The sequence below is a fragment of the Ambystoma mexicanum genome, chromosome 8 (genome assembly GCF_040938575.1).
Source record: "Ambystoma mexicanum isolate Mex_15411 chromosome 8, UKY_AmexF1_1, whole genome shotgun sequence".
NCBI lineage: Eukaryota > Metazoa > Chordata > Amphibia > Caudata > Ambystomatidae > Ambystoma > Ambystoma mexicanum.
In genome coordinates this window covers 477650601-477674052 of record NC_090929.1, presented here as the reverse complement: position 1 = coordinate 477674052, position 23452 = coordinate 477650601, and positions in this window count along the sequence as shown.

Here is a 23452-nt window from a genome sequence, read left to right as displayed (position 1 = left end):
GAACATAAAGCCCAGGTACCTCCAGCCCCCGTGACTGATTGTTCGGGGCCTCAAGGTGGAAAACGGTTAGCTCAAAACTCATGGCTGCGAAATCTTGCACATGGTTACAAATTCGTTCAATTACTATAGGTGAATGAAAAGTAGCAACCACCGAGTTTGTTACGCTAGAGAGTCATGGCAGTTCTAAGGAGAATATCTTTGGTCGTTTTTGCACATAGATCTGGTATAGTGTGCAATCATTTCAAAAGCCAATTTCTATTTAAAAAAGGGCTACTAATAGTTGGAGAAACTTTGACCAATTTGCTATGGCAGAGATTTGCATACCAAATAGGATCGATGTGAGTTGGAGCAGCTGTACTCATAACTTTGTGCAATTTACCAACACGATTATACCAAGCATCTAATTGAGGGTCCACAACTACAGGTCCTTGCGTTGCGCCCTGTCCAGCAGTTCGGGTGCCCCCAGTAATATCATTTACAAAAGCACTGAATTTGGGTACAGTGTTTTGCTCTGTGTATACAGATAAGTTCCCAGGAAGGGTGGTGACTGTTACAAGAGCTGGTTGAATAGCCCTAGAAATCAACCAGTTGTCCAGGGGTCCTTGTAACATGACCCTCCTCACTTCTCCATTTGATAGCTCGTTAGTAACCAAGTACTGTCCCGACGTTGTGGGCGTTAGGGGTTTAGAGTAAATTTTAGGGTCTCCTTGTCGCGAGCCCTCAGTTTGCTGCATTGTTTTTCTCATAAGAGGCAGTCTGTTTTTGTCGTGGGTCATCTTGGTTTCAAGATGTTTAATGTGTTCCTGAGATAGCGCGACACCTAAGGCCGATAACATTTGTTCCTCCATTTCAGCCAAAGCTGTGACATAACCTGCACAAGCCTCTGTAAGGTCCACAGGTTTGTGCAGACCTCTCTTTGACATTGTGTTTATACGCAGGGGGCTAGATGTTACTGTCATTCCTGTGGCAATGGTGATAACTTCAGAAATAGTAGTAACTGAATCGGAAATTATGTAACATGACGTTAATGGCTTCCCCGCAAGCTTATTTTTAGATGCCTTCTGGTACCTAATATGACCTTACTTAGCCGCAGTACACAAAACCTGAGTTTCCTAAAATCCTTTTGCCATTAACAACTTTAAGGCCCGTTGTTATTAGGCTAAATTCGAGCATAATTGAAACAGGGCCTCCATTTTAGATTCTAAATTAATCAATTTGCTCATTTCTGCCAAAAAACCTTCTCTGAGTGGGGTAGATTTCCCCCTGTGATCAGAGTGGAGGTAGACAACCTGAGCCTCCATCTCGCTGTCACTTGAGGAAAAGTCAGTTGTAGAAAGAAAATCTGCCAGGTCTGGAGTGTTCGATAGAGGGGAACTAATCACATTATTGTAATCAGGTTGTGTGGGGCCCAATGAATTGCATCAAAGATTTAAGTAATGATTCAACAGAGATCCATTATTGTCTAGATCGGAAAATCCAGGCGAGAGTTCAATTGCAGTAGTTAAGTGTTCCTGCACACAGCCCTTCCCTTTGGTAGGGGAGACTATCTTTGCCATAGGAATGATCTTTCCCAGGCTTGGTGCAAGCAGATTCCATAAATATTGGAATCTTTGGTTGCACTGTTCCGGGTTTTTGGGGGAGTACGGGGGACTTCCCATCTCTCGCTTGCCTAGAACTTGATTTCTAAGGCGTTTGCCCTTTGGCTGTGCTGTACTGCCTTGACGATATGTATGCAAGATTGATTTAGGCATGGTGTTTTCCAAATGCCAAATTTTTACAAAAACCAGAATCCAAGGAAAATAAGATATCAAAGACTACAAGGGGATTGTGTACTAATAGCATAGCAACCCTCGTGCACCTCGAAACCGCAGAACTGCAGCATTGTGCTCGCCAACACTTTCAGCCTTCACTTTAAAAATATGCCAGTATGAGTCTGGGTCACTTGCTTCTCGCTAGCTCGCTTTCACCAGCTCTCATCAGCTTTCACAAACACAACACGCACGCCTAGCCTTAGCCCTCTAACCGAATTTCCTCCACTGCGGGCAGCGTTCTGCAGGGTGTGGCATGCATTCACTGCTTGACGCCGGCCGTGGGGGGTAGAGGTTCCTGGTTAAAGAGTTAGGGAGGAGTCTCCTAACCTGGTGCTCCCACCCTTTTACCAAGTAAAAAAGGTTAAGAGTGCCATAACCATGAGCAAGGCCAGCGTTCAGAAATTCAGGCGTGAAAGGAGACAGATATGATGCCCTGTCCCCCATCTCGTGTACCCAATTCATCCCATTTATCTAGAGTGAGCTTCAGTATGGAGTTGGATCATTATTTTGGCCAAGCATTTGGTGGTAACCATGGCTGCCTCCAGACATGGTGTGCAGCAATTGACTGCTGCATAAAGAGCCATTCTTTTCCCAATTCAGAGCTCATCTACTCAACCCAAACTCTCAGTTGTGCAGCAAAGTAGTAGTTTGCAATGTCTGAACACCCTAAGCCACCCAGATATGGCTTATACTATATAGTACTGCTCTTTTGAGTCTGGACATCTTTCCTCCAAATACAAAGTTCATAAGAATAGCATGAATTTGTATTTGGGGATAGGAACTGGCAGTGCCTGAAAGAGATATAAAACATGAGGAAGTATGACCATTTCAACAATGGCAATTCTCTCCACCCATGAACCTGTGTGACCCCTCCACATGCTGATGTCTTGCTGGATGGTATTAAGTGGGGTAATTTGCTTTGTAGGTGCCTCCAAATGTACTTGTCACGTTCAATTCCCCAATATTTGAGGGAGTGTATGACATCCTGGAAAGGGATGGAGTGAGTCAAAGCCTCAAACTTACCTCGCGGCAGGCTCAAAGGTAGAAGTTCTGACTTTGAGGTATTTGAAGCCTGAAACAGCAGAGGCCCCTGTACATTCAATTTGCACTGCTAGTTCAGCTATTTTAAGATTGGAATGTGTTAGTCTGACATTGTTTGCAAAAAGCTGATATTATGTTGGCTTCTCACCCAGTAAATCCCAGTTATAGCCATATGTACCATGGTGTGTGCCTTGAATGGCTCCATAATTAGGATAAACAGTAAGGGTGAAAGGAGACACTGCTGCGTTGTCCTCCTGTTCAATGGAAAAGGGTTGATAAGGACTCCATTAACTTGAATTCTTGCACACAGGCTTTTATGATTGATCAGAATCATTGATATTCTTTTTGGGCCAACACCAAATCTCTGAAGGACGTTTCTGAGATATCCCCAGTCCACTTGATCAAATGCTTTTTCAGCATCAAATGCCAAAAAGTTGCCTTTAACTCACCTCTATGGGATGTATTGATTGGAATCAGGACATTTCTTACATTGTCAAAGACACCTCTTCAGAGTAAAAACACTGAATGTTTCGGATCAACTAAAAATTGAAGTATTTTGCCTATCAGGTCTGCTAGTATTCTTGTAAAAAGGTCTGTGGCTAGGGTTATGAAAGTGATTGGTCAGTATGATGCACACTGGGCCTCATCTTTGCCAGGTTGTAAGATTAGGGGTATGAAGGACTCTTCTACTGAAAGAGTCACAGAGCCCATCTCCAGAAAGTGATTAAAAAGGTCACTCAGAGGGACAAAAATCATTGGTGCCAATGTTTTGTGGAATATGCCAGTAAAGCCATCAAGCCCTGACTCCTGCACATTTTATGTTTTTTGATTGCTGACAAAACCTCTTCAGGTTGCTATAGGACCATATCTGATCTGGTGATAGGGTTGGAAGAAACACCTCTTCTAAGTATTTAAGTTGTGCATCAGAGCTATGGGATTCGGGGAAATATAGTTTTGCAAAAAAGCAACATAAGACCTCTAATCTATCCTCTTCACTGTAGAGTTCAGACCCATTGCATGTTTTCCTTTGATATATTTGCTAGCAAAAAGTACCTGTTCTCCAAACCGGTTCTGTAGACAGACATGACAACACTCACAGTCTTTCGTAAAGCACTCAAAACGAAACTCTTCAGCTAGTTCATGCTCTCATACACAAGACTACCAGTTTAGCACTGAGCCCACATTAACTGTATCATAAATGCTTCATTGTTTTATGTATCTGTGTTCTCTGTTTTGTATCTCGAAACCATTTTAATTAAGTAAGCCTTGACTGTAACAGTGCCACAGTGCCTGAGGGCCGTATGTGCGCTTTATAAATGCAAATAAATAAACACTCTCATCAATTGCTGAAAATCAATGTTCCTGTTCGTTGATGTACCGATTCACTTATCACTTGATATACTTTGCACTCTGAAGTAAACTACACTGAGAATAGGCACGTGTGGCTGGCTGACATACCCCGGAGCAGACAATGGGGGAGGTAAGAGTTGGTGTGCTGCTGCATAATGGGAACTTTTGTACTCCCTCCCAACCTGTCACCTCACCCTGGCATGGTGCAGCGCGTTGCGGTGCATTTCAGTGCAAATATATCAGAAACTGTGCATCCTAAGGTCTTGAAACATGGTGGGACCTCGAGCTTTGTGTCGAAACTGGTCCTTCTACGACCACATTCCTGTTTTGCCAATTTCAGGCAACCCTCTCATGTGTGAAGGTGCTAAAATCCAGGGAATGGGGTGGGCTGTCCAAGTTTTATGTAGCCAGTAATATCCAGAGGGTTGTAACAGGTAACTATGCACAATTCGGTGTAGATTGGTGAAATGGTGTAGAATTGTATAAGGAACAACGGCTTCACCAAGCCACAAACCCACACAAATGTTTGACTTGTGCTGAAATCCAGGGAAAGGAGTGAGGTGTCCACATGTCATGTAGCCAGTAATGTCTGGAGGGTTCTTACAGGTAATTATGCAAAACATTGTACAGATTGGTGAAACGGTGTGGGATTGTACAAGGAACAACGCTTCACCAAGCCACAATCACTCAAACAAATTCAGAGTTTTGCTGAAATCCAGGGAAAGGGGTGGGGTGTCCAAATGTCATGTAGCTAGTAATGCCTGCAGGGTCCTAACAGGTGCCTATGCAAATTGTGGTGCAGAGTGGTGAAACAGTGTGGAATTGTATAAGGAACAACCCTTCGCCAAGTCACAAACCCACAAACAAATTATGACTTGTGCTGAAATCCAGGGTTCGAGGTAGGTTGTCCAAATGTCATCTAGCCAGTATTGTCCGAGGGTCCTAAAAGATAACAATGCAAAATCTGGTGCAGATTGGTGAAACAGTGTGGAATTGTATAAGGAACAATGCTTCACAACAAACCCAGCCACAAACTAACAAAATGTTTACTTTTATAAATATAGACGACATTTCACACTATGTATGAATTTGACTGGATAGTATCTTTCCTGCCTTCTGCGCGTGTTCAAAGAATCCTTGCTTCACCTCCACGAGGGAAGCTTTTGCGTTGTTGGCCTTCATCACATTGTGTTGCTCTCTCACATTCATCAATCCAGTTGGATTAGCCCTGTGATGAATTTCAAGAGCTGTTACCTTTAGCACAAGCTCTGCTTCGATGATGCTTCATAGACATTTGGCATCGCTGGAAAAAGCAAAAATCTTACCCGCTGCAATTATGTAATACTCAATACACATAAGGTTTAAAGTCATTTATGTTTTTGATGTCCTTTCTATCTGCAGGATCACTGAGAACATATTCCTTAACCTGCTATTCTTTGGTCAGTTGAAGACCCTAAAAGAAACCGGAGCATGATCCGATAGTGTGGGAGTCCCAGTTATGGAATCCTTAGTGCTGTTGATCAGACCCAGAGCTAGACGTATGGGATGAATTCTTGAGTAAGTTGTGTAAACTTGTGAAGAATAGGCACATTCCAGAACTCTCTCTAATGGTAATCAACCACTTCCAGTGAGTACCAACTCTCCTTCAGTCCATCCCTCCAATTTAATTCGAATATTCATCAGGAATCTGCCTTAATTTTGGGTATGGTCATATATTGAGGCAATGGTGAGTGCCATTTCATCCAATGACCCTTTAACAAGTACAATCTACTATAGATCTGGGAGATAGCAGGAGAAAACTAAAGAGATTTGTTCATACAATAGAATGGAAACTCCAGCTTCTTAGCACTTGAGGAACAGGCAGTCAGATGTAGGGCCAAACGTAACCTTTCCTTGTCTACTATTAGCAAGTGTGTGAAAAACACTACCTGAAGCCAAAACATTTTCAGTTCGCTGGAAAAGTCAACACATTTTGGTGGGGTGTTCAATACCTGCAAATTAAGTGATCAGATTTGAGTCATTTTGTTTAGTCATTACACCATATATCTTGAACTTCCAGAAAGCTCCAGGTTGCCCCAGCTTCCCCTAGCTTTTGGCCCCAAATTAGAAAGTCTGTGTCTCTTTGTCTCTGATGTGTAAGCAAGTGATTAAAGATACACAATGGGCCTCATTACGAGTTTGGCGGTCCGGTAAAAATTATGCCGGTACGGTATTACCGGCATCATTTACCAGACTGGCCCATTACGACCCCCCCAATGCTGGTGTCACCGGCATCTGCATGGACCCGCTGTGACCGCGCACCTCCGTTCCGGAATGGGCGCGGACACGCGGATGCTGTGGCGGTAACACCGGCATGGCGCACGTTAGAGGACATTACGAGTCCCATGGACATGCACTTACCGGCATCCAAATGGCAGTGGCAAAGGCAACCATGATGCCGGTAACACCAGCATCGCGGATCAGCCGTTAACAGCCATCTGATGTGTACCCAACTGCCACAGCAGCACACAATCAGCACAGGTGGATGCAATAGACTCTGGGCCAGCACAAAAGGAGCACACCCACACACCACACCCCTTCCAAGACCAAAACGATACTGGAGCTGGAGGACATGCCTGCACTGCTACTCCTTGAGCAGGCAGTACAGCAGGGATTACAGAGGAGAGGCAGGAGGAGAAGGAGTGTGAGACTGGGCCGGCCAGGCCACCAATGCAGGCAGTGGTTCCCCGCAGGCAGCCACCAATCCCCTGCATAAGGGCCAGTCTGTTCAACTTAACCCCAGCACAAATCCACACCCTGTACCGCCTGGACAGGGACACCATCACCACAGTGGCCATGATACATGCTGACCTGGTCAGCCTGATCAACATCTGCACTGCCATCCCCCCTCTGCTGAAGGTAGTGTCTGTGCTCCACTTCCTGGCCACAGGCACCTGTGGGGCAGCTGCATGGCATCTCGCAACCATGTTTTTCTGGTGTGCTGAAGCAGGTGCTGTATGCAATCCTAAGGCACGCAAGGGCCCACATATCCCTACCACGGACTGCACAGGAGGCGAATGACACCAAAATAGCATTTCATGCACTGGCAGGCATGCCCAAAGTCATAAGTGCCCTCGACTGCACCCATGTGGAGTTGGTAGTCCGGCATGCCGTGGAGGTGGTGTACTGCAATCGGAAGCTATACCACTCCATCAACGTCCAGATGGTGAGTGATACAAGCAAGATGATAACACATTGCTGTGCCAAATTCCCAGGATCCACACATGTCGCAATGGTGTTGCAGAACTCCTTGCTTCCCCGCTACATGGAACGACATGCTGCACTGCGTACCTGGCTGCTGGCTAAGTGTGACCGCTTGGCCATGGTAGGGTTTTAGGGGGGATGACATGCGTATGCAACCTGCCTGCTTCCCTGGCAATGTTTTTTTGGGGGGGGGGTGACATGCATATGCAACCTGTCTGCTTCCCTGGCAATGTTTTTTTTTGGCCCCTTGAGCATTCCAACTTGATGCATGACACTGACAATGGACGCAGACGTACCATGGCTGTACCTCAATGTGCAAATGTCAGATACAAATCAGCGCCCACCCCTGCACATGTCCACTGGACATCATCAGACTGCAGCCACAGGCACCACAATGCACAATCCTGCAGTCACAAATCCAAATACACATGAGCGCATCAAAGGACCTCACAGGTCATGCATGCACTACTGTGCAAGACAAAATGCCACTCATGCAATCCCCCATCACTGCCCCTCACTGCCCCTCCCCGACAGTAACACTGCATAAAACCATGCCAACATGTGCAAATGAAGGCAAACTCAAAAATACCATGCCACAAGGTTTGGAAAATGGAATCCATCAAGTAGTGAACATCACCAACATGTGTGCAATTTGTGCGGTAACAATCCACAGTACTTAAGTACCAGCATGCCAGTCGACACCAAGCCTCATCCAAGGAACGTATCCCTACATTGGCGGACCATACCAACAAGCACATTGTGCCATTGTCACATGTGTGAAGATGTTGAAGGACATGTGCATGGCGTCATCAATCATTAGAAAGCATGATTGTCAAACCACCTGTAACATGTTGGACAACAGCATAATGCATCGAAAATTCCCCATAATGCATATGGTAACATCCTCTGCCACACATCCCTCACATGTGCGTACATCATGGACCTTCCCACTTCATCTAGGTGAGTGGTGAACCTGATGTCAATGGCCCTAAGTCATGTACGTCACCCATGCCCCCCCATCATGGATTTCAAAGTAGTACACATTCCTCATATTTGCACAGATGCATTGTCAATAGCTGCCGTTGAAGACCCACTGCATATGAACATGAACAATGTACAGGCTGTGCACAAATGGAATGGAAGAAATACTCACACACATACATTACATTATTTTGCTCCCATGCAGGTGATGCTGACTATCACCTGAAGCTATGGCACCTCACCCCTGTCAGGAATCCGTAGAACAGGCACGAAGAGAACTATAATCGTGCTCATAAACGCACTTGTGTGGTGATAGAGCAGACCTTTGGCCTGTTGAAGGCATGGTTTTTCTGTCTCAGCAGGTCGGATGGCGCACTCATTTACGGGCCTGAGAAGGTGGGCAAGATAATATTGGTATGTGCCATGCTGCACAACATATGCATCCGGCGCAACGTACCACTGCCCCCTGACATGGACCAGCCACCACCGGGTGAGGATGAAGATGATGAAAAAGATGCTGCACATCGGCCAGGTCGCGATGCACATGAGGGACGTGCAGTCCGCCAATCATTGATTGTCCATTATTTCTGATGCACTGGGATGCAGAGGGTGCTTGAAATGTGGAACTCTGGACACTGGGATTAGGGGACTCTGGGCATCGTCACTGAAGCACGGTTTGCGCATGCGAGTAGTACCTTTTCTTGTAGCTTTCGACATTATCTTCCAGCAAGGGTTGGGAATTTTAGTGCACAGGTCCTGGCTGCAGAGGATTGCAATGGATTGTGTTTTTCAAGATGGCTGCCGGTGCATTTCCCGTTCCGGCGCGATGAAGTTGCTTCTGGTGGCGTTAATAACAGACCCGGTATTAAAGTTAACGGTAAAAATGGTCCTGTTATTAAAGGGGACAACAATGACGGAGGAGGTATCAGCACATTTCTTGATGTCGCTATCGGGTTTTAGGGACACTACCAGCATCATGGTGCGTCCGTTGCCAGTACGCGCGTGCACGCTAACTCATAATCAGATGTTGATTACGGCGGCAGTACTTCACAGACACGTTCGTACCGGCATGCCGGTAACTGTTGATTATTACCGCCAAACTACTAATGATGCCCAATGTCCTTCATATACTTTTTTTTCCTCCATCCCCAAGAACAAGACAGAGTAGATATCCCAATCGGCATAACGAATAAAGTGAACTTCACCTCCCAGTTCCCCCAGAACATGGCACGGATTCCTCCCTCCCCCATCGCTCCACCATCAGACATTTCAAATCGCAAATAAACATACAAATTCAACCATGGTTAAAAAATAAATATCTATTCTCGATGTTATCGTCTATTTAGTAACTTGCTACAAGTTATTTGAAAAAGCTTCATGCCTACCCATCTTGAAAGGTCATTGCCAGAAAGATCAATTACAAGCCTGTAAACATGTTGTGATTAGCGATGTAAAGAGTCTAAGCTAATCACAGTAAAACCATTTAGGACAGCAGAGAACATTTCTTATATAACATCACCTAACCAACAGATTAGGTGGCAACTTTCCCAGTAAGAGACTTTTTGATACAGAAAGAGGGCTATCCCTCAGGATTACCCTTGCACAGAGCCAGATCCTTTGACAGGCACCCCTTTCATGCACTGCAAGGAAGAGTGGGTTTCACTGTGAATCCTCCAGGAAGATGATCGCCAGGACCTATCAAGCAGTGAGTCAAGACCATCTTTAGGCCTTCCTCTTTGAAAGAGATGGTCAAGTATTGTTCATTGTGTTGAATGTCGGACTGAAAGGCAAAGTCCACCCACATCGAATGTTCGTAGTGTTCAGGAGATCTTTTACTGGTTTTAGGTCATGTTGCTTTGCCAATGGGTTAAATGTCTTGAAAGATCTGAATGTGAGATCTTGCACACCCAATTCGCTTTTTGAGATTTGACAGGTGAAATCACTTTTTCCTGGAAACCATAGTCATGCACAATGATGAGGACATTGTGGGATGACAAATTAGAGCCTTTCAAGATGGGGCTCCTTAATGTGCTCTACCAAAGCAACTTCCAGTAGTGCTGATGTCCCCTAGGAGGCTAACAAAAACGTATCTAAAGAAAAGTCCTACATCTTGCAACCCTCAGCTTCCTTCTTTATGAATGTTATCCTAATGTTCTCTCTATGAGACCTGTTCTACAAGTCTTCATATTCCTCCTGTAGATCAACAACCGAAACCTGCCGTTGTTTCACTTTTGTACTGAGGGGCGGCAGCCGCTCATTCAAATTGGTCAAGTCATTCTCGCATGCACACATCAACTCTGGCTCCAAGGAGTGCATTTCTTTTTTGTTTTTTTTTATGGCTTGTGTTAGGCTGGATTTGGCAACATGCATTCCTGACTGGAGGTCTAGCTTGACATTTACCTTCAGAGATGTAGGTGCTTCCTCGACAACCGAGCGCGTCAGTGAGTCACCTGAGTTCGGGGAATGCAACGTCATCAGCCATGCTGCTGGATTTCAGCTTCTCTGTAGCTTTCCCTTTCCCTGCAACCTGCCCTGTGTGCATGGAATGCCTGGAGTGACTGACATGGAGTGTTTTGTGAGAGAATGTTATCATTTAAATGGTTGCGGATGTGTCAGTTGGGTGCCCATGGTCGCTATCCACACGTCATTACTTGATACCCCTAAAGGTTTGTTTGTTTGTTTGTTTGTTTGTTTGTTTGTTTGTTTGTTTGTTTGTTTGTTTTATTATTTATAATGCGCAAACGTACCCAAGGGTATCAGGGCACAGCCTTTACAAGAATTTGCGAAGCTTGGTTAAAGTAGTCATGGAGTATACAGGAGACAATAAGGTACACAAATATTATATACATGTCAACAATATGGTACATAGATATGATATACATATGAACACATGAGCACACTTGGTTACAGTGTGTGCGGGTAGCACGAGAAGGGGACAGGCTAGCACTAGAGTATCTTTGACGGCCTACGTTTTCAGCCATGAGACTACCTTGGATCGGATGTTCTGGTAGGGCAGGTCCACTCTGAAATTTGGCGGTAAGGAGTTCCACAGTTTGGCTGCTTTCACCGGGAAGCTGTTGCCCCCTATGGTGGCCCGTTTAAAGTTAGGGACAGAGAGGCAGTCTTTGTAAGCAGTTCTGGTAGGTCTCATGGAGGACTGTGTATCTGTAGCCTGTACCCGAGACTGGAACTGAAGCAAAGATGTTCCCTGTTCCTACACCAGTCTCAGTGTCATCAGTGGCAAGACCTTGTTACAACACCAACCTCTCTCGCATTTAGTTTCAAAGTGGTGCTGAGAAGGACTGCTATATCACTTGAAATACAATTTCTGGCTGCTTTCCTCCCTTTTTCGGTCATATATCTTGTTGTTGCACACGCACATGGGTTTTCCACAAGTCACAAAGTCAATTTCCACAGTGGAGGGCTGTAAATACTGAACCTGTACGGGATTAGGGCCCCCTACAGAAGTAGACTCCTGTTATGCTCGATGACGCAGTTTGAGATTGCTGAATGCATTTAATCACACCACCACTCTCACAGTCCGATTACTCTTGGAGGCTCTGTTACATGCTGTTCTCCCTTCATCAGCGACTGCAGAGCTGGATCGGCCCATTTGCTCCACCAGAATGAGAGTAATCGACAGGTGCAGTCTGCTTCCCCAAGCCATCACTGCTCTACAGCAATGAATCTCACTCCCTTGCAGGGAGGGACTATGGGACTGGGCACTGCTGCCAACCCGCTCAAGATCAGGAGGACATTTAGCCCGAGGGAGCTCCTTCTCTCATGCCACCTCCAATAGCAGGTCGAGACCAGAGTAAGCCACCTCCCCTAGTCTTGGGAACCTCAGCGCAATGGGTGCCTTCCACTAGGAGATCCATCCCCTCTAATCTGTGGGCTACATCCTCCGGGCCCTCACTCCGAGCTGCTCACTCCGGCTGCAAACAGCAGACTTCCAATAAACAGGTACTCCATCTTTAGAGTGTGTAACTCTATAAAAGTACCTGTAGAGTGGAATCAGAGTACCCTCCCACCACTGAGGGGAGGAGCTAGGGAGGACCCAGGGGGTCTAACAAATCAGCTATTTATTTTATAAAAAGCAACTGAGAGAATGCCTGCGTTGGTGGCATGCCTATGATGTTTCACTGGACTCACTGAGTCAGTGCTGTAAGAAAATGTGAGGAGCCTCAGATGTCAGAGCGGGTATTTGGTACCGTCACTAATTGAATTTAATTCCTTCCCTACATGTTTTCCTTTGTTTTCAGAGTTTGGTTCTCCTAATAGGACACCGTTTGGAAACGCCTCTGCTTCAGGAATACATAAAGTATTTATCTCCAGAAAAAAATGTCATTACTAATTCCATATTCTTCTAGCACCCCGGTGGCCAGAGCTGCCTCTCTGAAAGGGACAGTCTCTTTAAATGGCCTCACGTGACAGTCCTCCGCCTTAGGGTAGGGACTAGGTGTGGATGACCAGGGGATCCTCCTCATACAATCCCTGGGCCCAACATCCAGCTAAGGTAGGCACCTGGCTGGCCCCTTGATTACCCGACTGAAGGCACCCAGAATTAGACAGGGGGCTGTCTAAGCAGGTATCGAGCTAGCTCTCTGGGGTGTCCTTGGTTGGTGTCTTTGAAGTCAATAAGAAGCAGTAAAACGATAAATTGCTCTAGCTCTCAGAAATAAGACCAAAATGGTTAATAGTGACTTACAGTCACAAATCATCTGAACACTACGTGTGGGCCTATATTAACTATACCCACGGCACCAATCTATACTTCCAGAGGATTTATCATGTGTTCTGGGACCATGGAGGGAAAAACGCACAACTACTAGCCTACCACTTCCAATAACAAAGAATGAGGGGCACCATGTAGGCATGCTCAACCCATCTAGAAACGGCCCAGCGCTCAAATCTGTGAAGAGTTGCAGAGGTTCTGCAAAGAGCTCTGCACCAATAACTGAGGGGGCATCGAAGGAAGAGATTGGTCATTAGAGCTGGACTGGCTTTATTCTCCTCCGGACGTTGAGTTCGAAGACACAGAAATTGATCCGGCAATCCAGAGCATGAGGAATGGGAAGAGCCCAGGTCTAGATGGATTCACAGGGTTAGTTTATAAACAGTTTCACCCCTTGTTGACACACATGCTGCGAAGCGTATGTCAGGGAAATGAAGGCAATGGGCCTCATTATAACTGTGCCGGTCCGGAAACAAAGGTGCTGGTAAGCTTACCTACAACTCTGCAGAGGGTTGCTGTCCCGCCTGGCGTGTTAAGATGTGCCGGGCAGGACAGCACCCACCCGCAGAGTGTTCACGGGAGCACCAGCACCGTTAGCAACCGTTAGCAACATGCCAATAGTAGTACAAGGATGTGGTATTGGACAAGAAGTGACGGTCCAGTGTTACATTTTTGTTTATGCACCAGGATGCAGTAGACAACCTGAAAGATTTGCTCTCTTCTTCTTCACTGACCTAATGGTGCAAAACCATTTGATGGCCTTCATGGGCTAAATGACTTTGCTCTTTACCAAGTCTGTGCTTTGTCCTTCTCTGGCTATCGATGGACATTCTTGTGCTAGCATTTTACTGAAACCTCACTTGATTTGATCTGATCTGGTGTTTGTGTACTTGGAGCACACCTGTGGTCTTGTGGAATATGTCAGCAAATTCTGACAGTAGAGAGGCACGCGAGGTCTGCATATGGACCATTTGCTGAATGCATCCATTTGATTTTGAGCAAACCTTGATCATGCCATTCTAGGCCCTGAGTACCTATTTCTGCTGGTGCCTTTCCCCCTTTGAATTCAATGGTAACATGTTTGCTGCCCAACAAGGCCCTCATATGTCGCTGGTTAGATGTCTGAGTTCTTGTGGTGATTTCTCTAGCAATCTCCATTTATTGTACAGTTCCAATAAGGTTCTGAAGTAGATAGGTCGGGAGCAGAAAAGAGTCTAATTTCACAAGGGTAGTCTTAAAAAGCAGCAGGTATCTTTAAATTTCTTGAAAATTCTGTCACTTCCAACACGTAGCAACACACTGTTTGCATTACATAAGCCTAGCCGTGCATGCATCATGATTGGTCATGTTTGTGAAGCTGCCACATCTGAAGGCTACTTTATGGACTCACATCATAATTGAATTATTGGGTCCTGTCCTTTGCTTCTTGGTCTACTTGCCTGCTTCAAGCTGTATAATGCAAACAACTGATCCCTTGATTATGGCACAAGGCCATTTGTTAGTTTCCAGCAAAGGCTGTACTCTGCTCATTGATGACAAGATACTCAGCACCGCGGGTTGCAGGGAGGCCTGGTAGCTGAGTACTCGGCATGGGGCAACTGTAGCAAGGATGATGCAGAAATACCTGCATGGGGTAGGGGTGTCTTGGAAAGAAAAGGGGCCAAGCAGACTCCACTTCAATGGATAGGATGCAGTGGAGGGGTGCAATGCACAGAAGTGTTTGTGATCTGGGCCCAGAAGTTGCAGGAGGAGTAGCATCAGGGACTATGGCCATCTAGTGGTGAGCAGTCGTGAGTGCTTTGGGTGGAGAGGAAGGTCAACGAAGCAAGGTCCTCTCTGGTCCTCAGAATCCTGGTCACGTGTTCGGGGTGTTCAAGAGCAGGTCCTATGATGCAGTCCCATGTCTTAGGCTAGAAGTTAGGAATTGGGAGATCAAGGAGCCAGGGACCACCTCCTGCTATTTAAGGTAGGCCCTGAACGAGGTATGTGGAGGATCCCGCAGGCACCCAAGCCCATCCGTCGTCTGTTGTGTTTCACTCCCTCAGCAAACCAGGGAAGCCCCTTGCCTGCTAGTGTGAAGCCTTGTAGTGTATGTCACAGAGACGCTAAGGTCTGCTTTAATCAGAACGTTTCAATCTATGGCCTGTGGTGGCTAGCTGGCAATTGTTTTACTGCAGAAGGAATTGGTTATTAACTCTGTGGAAAATGATGCATGTGAGAAACAACAAAAATGTGCTGGTGTAAGCCTGGCAGGCCATGGACACTATCCTGTTGTCGTCCGCAGAGGCCCACACGCTTGTATGTAGGACTGGTTTCAGAGAAAGAATTCCAGCACGAACAGTGTTTACATGCGGCCTTGCAAACCCAAACAGCCAGGTTAGCAACTTCCTGGTAGAAGCTCTGGGTATTTTCACTTCCTTATCAAACCCTAAATTCAGCCTCTAGTCAGGCCTAGCTGAATGTGCACGTGGATCTCCTGCAACATCGAAGTGAAACGTGGGGACCCTTATACACCAGAGGACTGTGAGTGACTGTGAATCCTTTAAATTCCTAGGTGCGGACGCCCAGATGGAGATTTGTTAAATCAATTGTCTCGGGAGGATAGCTCAGGGGCAACGCGCTTTTAGAAGCAAGGCGACGTGGAGCAACACAGGTTCGATCCCTGGGTCCACGCTTAGAAACCTCAGGGTATTAAGCGCATTATAAACAACCAATTATTATATCAATTTATAATCCATCTGGTTGTTGTTGAACATTGTTTTAAGTTGCCTTTCATTACTTATGCAGCCCAACCCTTTAAATATTTGATGTAAACACTACTTGATGTATATTTCTCTGTGTTTGCCTGTTACTGATCCCACTCAGCTTTGTGACAGAAGGAATACCCTTGCGTTTCAACCGCAAACCAGTTGGTTTGTCAATACGCGCCGAGCGTCTGTAGCAGGAACAGAAAGGAATGCATGTACAAGATGCCCGCCCGTGTTGATGAAGGTGCAGACTGCAGAGCCCGCCCACCAGCACTGTGATTGGGGCATCTGTAGTTCCCTGACAGGTGGGCCAATTGCAGTGCTCGCTTCACAGCTATAAACAGGAGAAAACACTCACACAATTGGGAGATCTGTAGTACATCCCTTCAGCATATAAAAAGAAGGAACAGTTGAGTATGTCTGGAGCTCCAATCTTCACAAGCATAGCAGACCTTCACAGAGACCTGGACTTCGAGATGATGGACGAACATCTAGCGAAGCTGAGTAAGAACTTCTGCCAAGGACTGGATCAGAACCCGAATCCTCTGATCAGAAGACTCACTGCCACCACTGCAAACGCCTTCGTCCGCTACCCGCGGCACATCACTGCGAAGACCCTGTGAAAACAGCCCTACTGTGACAAGACCACACAGACCAAGAAGAATGCTAACCCACAAATACATACTCAACCCGAGACGATGGAGTAATGAGGTTCCCACAATCACCGCTGATGGATAAAAATCTATCAGTAAGAAGAAGAAGAAGCGCCTTATCGTGTGGAGTCAAGAGTTGGTGGCATCTGGTGGAGGATACTGTGCGACAGCACAGCGAGGAGAAAAGGGGAAATAATGAGGGGATCAGAAAGGAGAAGATGCAGGGGGCAGGTCATAAAAGGACAGGAAGGAAGAGAAGGACGAAATACAGAGGATTATTCGGAAGGAAGAGGAGCAAACATCAGGGAAGGAGGGAGGTGTGGAGATGGAGGAATGAGGTACAATCAGTAAGGAGGAGGTAGAGAGAACATCAGTCAAGGGGAGAAGAGCAGCAGCGAAAGAGTCAAAGAAGAGGCGCATGGAGGAATATGAAGAGCTTCGGAAAGGTGGAAGGGGCCGAAGGAAAGCAGGTAAAGGAAGTGAAGATGAGCAGTGGAGAGGAGGAGAGGGGAGCCAAAAGAGAAAGTGAGGAGCATCCAGGATAGCAGTGATGAGGAGCAGATGCATTTTATAACTGAGGAGAGAAGATACAAGAACAAAGAGGAGTGGTGAAGGCACAGCAAAGAGTGTTGTGGATCTTTGAGGAGAAAAGGAGCAGCGAGAGAGGAAGACAGCGAAAGAGAAGGTGAAGGCCAGAGAAGGGAAAAGGGTTTGGGACGAAGAGTAGGTAGTGTGCAAAAAGAAGAGCACCTGGAGAAAGGGTTGGCCAAGACCTGAGCACCAGGATAGACTCCTTGCTCTCTGGAGGAGAGGTATTTAAGGGGGTGTCAGACAGCACAGCAAGGGGTTAAATATAACAAGTGTCTGATGCCTGGCCCCTTTCTAGAGGCCCCAACACATTAGGGGTGGTAATACCAGTATTCTTTGAAGAAATGTAACCTCCTGATGACATGTGCAAAAGCCACGTGCCAAGAAAATAAAGTGGGCTTTTCCTGCTGGAAAGAATATGTGACGGTCTATTTTCCGCCAGAAAGGTGGACCTTGAGGGCGAGAGTGACAGACTAAGGACCACAGTCTTAAAGAGAAGTTTGAATAAAAAACGGTCTGATAAACTATGCAGTGCAGACTTTGATTACTGCAGAAGAACCCCGCAAAAACGCAACATGTTCTGGCAGGTGCATACCGTCTCGAACTATATTGTAAAAGCATGGATACTAATATATGCCGTTCTAGCCCATTTGCTTGCAGGCCCATTTGCTCGAGGGCCATTTGTTCTCCTTTTTTTTAAAAATCATTTCCCCTGCATTTTTGTTACAAGGAAATGTGTTACAAAAAACTGCAAACAAATGTGCCTTGAACAAATGTTCTCGGACAAACATCATAGAAGCAATGTAAGCAACCGGAGAGCCTAAGAAACATTTACAGAATTGTATAAACATGTACTTGAAATTAGGAGGTAATATCGATTTTGATAGATTTTGGCTGGCCTGTGTTGTTTACCTTTTTTTTTTTTTTTTTTTTTTTTTGGTAAGGAATAGTTTGGATGCAATGAATTAGTTATTATGGATGAAATGGACAGACTTGTTTTAAAAACATTTCTTGAATATATTCGGAATGTATATAATGTATATATTATACAGTCTATTCTACTTATTTCATTTGTATGTTTGTAAGTATAAAATTGTGTATTTCTATTCTGTTTTATATGTATAATTTATTTTGTATGTGTAAAGTTTAAATTTAAACTATATCACATTAATAAATAAAATAAATAAATAAATACGTATATATTACATCACTATTATTGTATTTCCTTTGCAGTTTTTATGGCATTTCAGCTGCAAGAAAGTCTTTTGATGATGATCATGATAATTTATGCTACTTTGATTTTCCCAAAATTGACCTCAGACCAATATAATCCCTTAGTTTTCTGTTTACGCCCTCGAACTATAAATCTTCGCTTCGATCCCCCTGGCTGTGACAGTCCCTATTTCGGTGATAGTACTCACTCTGGTTTCGAATGTTTATTGGTGCCCCAAAGCACCTGTGCAGACTGTACAGGCCAGGAAATAGGCACTGATATTCCCTTTTCCGTTGACTGTTCATTGCTGAGCTAAGCCAAATGTGCTGAGCAGTGTCCTTGCACTAGCTTGCCGTTGCCGGGGAAGATATGGGAGGGGTGCGCAGGGGATCCGGGAGGGAAGTGGGATACAGCAGGAGCACAGAATCAAGAAATGAAGAGGAGGGGTCAACATGTTTGTTCTGTTGCTACATAGTGCTTTCACTGCCTACAAGTCACTTCAAAGTATTGAGCAGGAAGGTGGGGAAGTAAGTATAAATCAGGCTAAGTCCCATATTATGTTGTGTTATCTTGCTTGTGTTAAATGTAGACCACCCCAAGGACCTGAAAAGAGCTTAGGGGGACTATGAATGAGGTGGAAGGCTGGGGGAAAGGGGGGGAGTAATCAGAGTGAATGAAGCCAACATGGTATGTTATATCGCTTCCTTAGCACTGATGCTGACCTAAGGGAACTTCACGGTGATTTTGCAGTAGATGAGATGTGGACAAGAGAGGAGAAATTAGGAGTCAGTAGGTGGAGGGATGCATGATGTTATGTTATGTTATCTTTATAGTTCTCATATTGGAAGAAAAGTGGGTGCAGTATTAGTTTGTGTGCAAACTATATCCCTTTGTGTATTGAATGGCCCGTGTCTCAGTGGACCATTTGGGGAAAGAGCTCATAATGAGTATATGGGTAGGGCTGAGGATGAACACGTTAAGTTGCAAGTCCAGCAAGTGCTCCAGTGCCCCCTTAGGGCAAAAGAGGCGAGGACAGGCATGCCAGGGGATGAGGGCCATGGTCAGCTCATAAAGGTGATCTACCAAGTTCTGCTGGGGTGCATGCACACATTATAACCAGCATCCAGGCAATGGACGGCCATCCAAATGTCCAGCAGGACCAGGTGCAGGTCATGAAGTGTGTCAGTGTCTCCATGAACAATGTGGCAGGTGCAGTGGCTAAGGAACAAAGTAGCAGGGAGGCAAGAGCCAGGCGCTCTACAGTGTCATTTATCACCTTGCTGCCTTTCAACCTGACTATAAACCTACACACCTGTGAGTCCATACAGGAGAGCAGTTGGACCTTCATTGTCATGTCCCGCACCCCAGAGAGCCTGGAGCATTCATCTGCTCAGGTGGCCCAGGAATGGGACATGTTTTTGTAAGCATGCAATTTCTGGATAGGATGAGTCTGTAGAGCTTGATTGGTTGGGATCTCTTCTAGAGAGGTTTGGGGTTTGTGAGGCTTTTTCTGCTACTCTAGATTCCGCACGGAGCTTCCTGATCTTTGCTGTTTCTTACATTTCATTGCACAGCTGATGTTTCACTTCATCAAGAGCACGAGATTATTTTAGAAGAAGCGGTTGTGTGCTCTTCGTTTGTCCTTTCGGGTGTTGGTATTAGGTTATTGTTATAGTGCCAGATGTTAGGGTATTGCATACAATTATGTTGTGGCGAATCAAGGTGAACAGATGGTTTATAGAGTTAATGCATTTTAAGTTTGTGAGTGTGCTGGAAATTTGGTATTTGCAATATTTTATGTTTTTATTTTATTGATATTCCGTAGGCAAGTTGCATAAATGCGCAGAGGGTCTTCTACAGGAATTTTTAATTGGTGAGTTTAGAAAATTCATAAAGCTGGAAACTGTATGGTTTGTTTTTTACTTAGGGTGATTTAGTTAATGCTGGAGCTGGGTTCCACTCAGCTGGGTTCAGATAAATGTTCTTCTTTGTGGCAGGATCTTGTACTGGGGGTAGTTGTTGATTGTATACAGTTTGCTTCTTGTTTATATGGACCGGCACATGCGGTTCAAGGCATTTTAATTATTCGTTTTTTTATCGGCGGCTGGGGAGGTTCAGTCAAGATGCTGCACACTTTGCTTTAAGAGTGGAGGTTTTATTTTTTCAGCCACAGTGCAAAGGTTTATTCGAAACACTTGGGAGGATAGTGGAGGATTCTGTGCCCTTCTTGCTGGTGGTACTTTAGTATGCCTTGTGGCAGCAGGGCCAGTTCACCGAGTATTCCAGGGTTTGGTTTTGTGGATATGTTGTTGTTGCCTGAGGGTGTCATATTGCGGTAGTATGGTCTGGGTTGTGTCAGTGTGTGGTTCACAAGGTTTTTCAGTCTTCTGGTTGGAAGACCAAGATGGATTGGATTTTACTGATCTCTGCTGATGCTAGAATCTTCTACCATAGCCTGAACTTCTCATTATCCTTGCAGAATGGGCTATTCTTCTGGTGAACCCCTCACTTCTTATGAATTATTATTAATAGGGGGCATCCCTGCCATATATTTCCCGTGTAACCATTGTATCGCCCCTGTAGGCTTGGAAGATACATATTGTGTGTCCTGTTCTATTTGGGATTAACACACGTTTCTTTCCGGCAGATTCTATGCTCCTGGCTTCGTGTTGGCTTTCGGAATGAGGTTTGCTATTGATCAGATCAACAACTTGACGTCTCTTCTCCCAGGGATACAGCTGGGCTACGAGATCTACGACACTTCTTTTGAATCCCTGGTGGCTCTGCAGCCCACCATGTTGCTTCTCACGAGGAAAAACAGCTCGGGCGTGGATGTTCTCTGCAACTACACAGACTACGAGGCTCGGGTGATCGCTGTGGTGGGGCCCATGACATCGGAACTTTGCGTGACAACGGGGAAACTGTTCAGCTTCTTCATGGTCCCACAGGTAGAGCTTCACAGCAGGGCACTGGAGGTGGGGTCTCCTGGTGCGGGAGGGACAATATGTAACAAGAGCGTAATCAGTACAAACGTCTTGAGAATGGCAGCTAAATGGCCTCTTAGAGCACATCCAATCATAAGGCCTGTTTGTGCTCTAAGGACTAAGAATTGGTTGATATGACTGGCGCGGAGAGTGGCTCACCAATGGAGAAAACTAGAACTATCCTAGGCTTTTTAGCAGTGCTGGTTTTCCTGGAAATTTCTAGATTTCCCTATAGGCCAACAAGCTTCTGCAACAGTGGGTTGAAACAAGTGACTGGAGAACAAGTCATACAAGATTTGTTCAGCAAATCAGACTTCATTGCAGCAACTGAATTTACAATACCCAACATGCACAGCTGCAGCTCAGTCTACCTTCATTATTATTACAAGGTTAAGATGAAATGCAGTTCTCGCAAGGCTATTGGTTATGCTCCACCAGATTTAATAAGCATTTTTGAAAAAAGGCTGTATGGTATTGTTGCTGACATCTGGGCTGTGGTTTTCCTTGCTACTGTGCACTGAGAGTGTGATCTTCACCTCTGATGCAACAAAGGCACCCTGCACTGTTGTCATTTCCACTTTGTCATTATCTCTGCACCTGAGGATATCTGTTTGTAGATGTGGGCAATGGCTTGTGTCCCACAGTATCATCATCTGGTTCAGGAGGTCTTGAGTCACAGTCACCACTGGACCATAGGAGCTATATGCATACCTGCGTCCGGTGGTGTCCTGCCATATAATCCACACTAGTCCGCAGGTCAGTCCTCATGCAACAGCTGCCCGGAACCACCAGTATCCTTTGAGCAGACTGCTGGTCACTTTCTGGAAGCATTAGACCCTGGAATTACAGTTATTAGAATGCCAACATTCCAGTAACCCATTTCAGCTGAGAAAGCTTTCCTGCAAGGTTCTTCTGCAATATTTGTTTCTCAGTTTCAAGTACCTTTCTGATGTTGGTTTGGAATGTTAACAACAGGAATAACAAGGCACTCGCAGCTGAGAAACAGTGCAATATTAAAACAATAAAGAGGTGAAAAGGGCTAGAACTCCATTCAGCTACCACAGATTTCAGACAACTGTTGTCAATCTATTCAACTAATCTATTCTACTGATAGTGGATTGGCTAGCATTGGTCATAAGTGAGTGACTAAAGCCCAAAAGAACTAATGTCAAAAAGTAACAAGATAAAGACCACTTGCGCCACACACTCAGTTTATAGTAAATGTCAACTTATGATACAAGACTTCTCAAAAACAGAGACACGAGTCAGTGTTCAAAACCATTATTCTTTTACTGGTCAGCCAAAACGTGTTTCAACCTTATTGGAAAGGTATTTTTCAGGGCTGTAATACCATTACAAAAATCTATATTTGTTCACAATATTGCACACAAAATACCCTTAGACAAAAGAATATATAAAATACGTTTTTTGTTCACATGGTCAGTCATTACATTTAAAGATCATAACACATGATACATAATGCAAACCAGATACGGCACCAGGAATGAGTTGAAAGAAAGGAGAAAAAGAAATGCACAAAGTATGTGTTATTAACTTCCCATTAATAAGGTATTGTACCACTTGGTAACACTTCATGTTATTTACAGATTCCAGTGCTCACCTCTAGAGCCATAACTTAAAGTCCACCAACCCACACCATTGTAGTCATGTGTCCAGAAAAGTATATGTCATTGGAAACCAAATAGCATTATATAATTACCGTTTTCTATATATGCTCGGTCGGAGTTTGTTAACTCCCAAATGGTCCAAAGACTCTTGCTTCATTAAGTCAATGGTGTGTAAAATGGAAAACTTCACATTCATCTAAACACCTACAAAGAAAAGTATTAATAAACTCAATTATAAAATCATTTACGAGTCAAAAAGTCAACCTTCACCACAACCAACGTGATAACGGGTAAAAACCCTTACCTTATATTTATGATCAGCATTACAAATGCATATGATTGCGCCTCTTAGGGCAGCTATATTGAAAATGCAATTATCATTGGTACAGTCCCGGCTCAGTAGTTCCCAAAAGCAAAAGGGACATACCCCTTCTTAATCAATTCATTATGTGACCAACCTTATCAGAGATCTCAATAG